Source organism: Schistocerca piceifrons, unplaced genomic scaffold (genome assembly GCF_021461385.2).
Source record: "Schistocerca piceifrons isolate TAMUIC-IGC-003096 unplaced genomic scaffold, iqSchPice1.1 HiC_scaffold_468, whole genome shotgun sequence".
NCBI classification, from domain to species: domain Eukaryota; kingdom Metazoa; phylum Arthropoda; class Insecta; order Orthoptera; family Acrididae; genus Schistocerca; species Schistocerca piceifrons.
This window is the reverse complement of record NW_025728698.1, coordinates 684781-686109: the sequence shown is the minus strand read 5'-3', so window position 1 is coordinate 686109 and position 1329 is coordinate 684781.

Below are 1329 nucleotides of genomic sequence, written 5' to 3'. Positions count from 1 at the left end.
ACCCTGCTGTGAGAAAACAAAGATTTACTACACTTTGGAAATAAAATGCTTCATTCTTATATGAACTTGAAAGAACATTCTTTCAAACACTATAAAGCCTGAGTACATTGCAATAGAAGAACAACTAGCCCTCTCCTGCTCGCCCCCCCATCCCACCCCCCTCTCGTGGACAACATGCTGCTGGTGGTGTGTCATTTCCACCAAAGGCCCACTTGATGGGCAAATAAAAATTGCAGCCTTGCAGTGCGATCACCCTGCTGTGAGAAAACAAAGATTTACTACACTTTGGAAATAAAATGCTACGTTCTTATATGAACTTGAAAGAACATTCTTTCAAAAACTATAAATCCTGAGTACATACCAATAGAAGAACAACTTGTCCTCTCTTGCTCGCCCCCCCCCCCCCCCATCCCACCCTCCTCTCGTGGACAACATGCTGCTGGTGGTGTGTCATTTCCACCAAAAGCCCACTTGGTGGGCAAATAAAAATTGCAGCCTTGTAGTGCGATCACCCTGCTGTGAGAAAACAAAGATTTACTACACATTGGAAATAAAATGCTACATTCTTATATGAACTTGAAAGAACATTCTTTCTAACACTATAAATCCTGAGTACATACCAATAGAAGAGCAACTTGTCCTCTCCTGCTCGCCCCCCCATCCCACCCCCCTCTCGTGGACAACATGCTGCTGGTGGTGTGTCATTTCCACCAAAAGCCCACTTGGTGGACAAATAAAAATTGCAGCCCAGTAGTGTGATCACCCTGCTGTGAGAAAACAAAAATTTACTACACTTTGGTAATAAAATGCTACATTCTTATATGAACTTGAAAGAACATTCTTTCAAACACTATATAGTCTGAGTACATACCAATAGAAGAACAACTTGTCCTCTCCTGCTTGCCCCCCCATCCCACCCCCCTCTCGTGGACAACATGCTGCTGGTGGTGTGTCATTTCCACCAAAAGCCCACTTGATGGGCAAATAAAAATTGCAGCCTTGTAGTGCGATCACCCTGCTGTGAGAAAACAAAGATTTACTACACATTGGAAATAAAATGCTACATTCTTATATGAACTTGAAAGAACATTCTTTCAAACACTATAAATCCTGAGTACATACCAATAGAAGAGCAACTTGTCCTCTCCTGCTCGCACCCCCATCCCACACCCCTCTCGTGGACAACAGGCTGCTGATGGTGTGTCATTTCCACCAAAAGCCCACTTGATGGGCAAATAAAAATTGCAGCCTTGTAGTGCTATCACCCTGCTGTGAGAAAACAAAGATTTACTACACTTTGGAAATAAAATGCTACATTCTTATATGAAC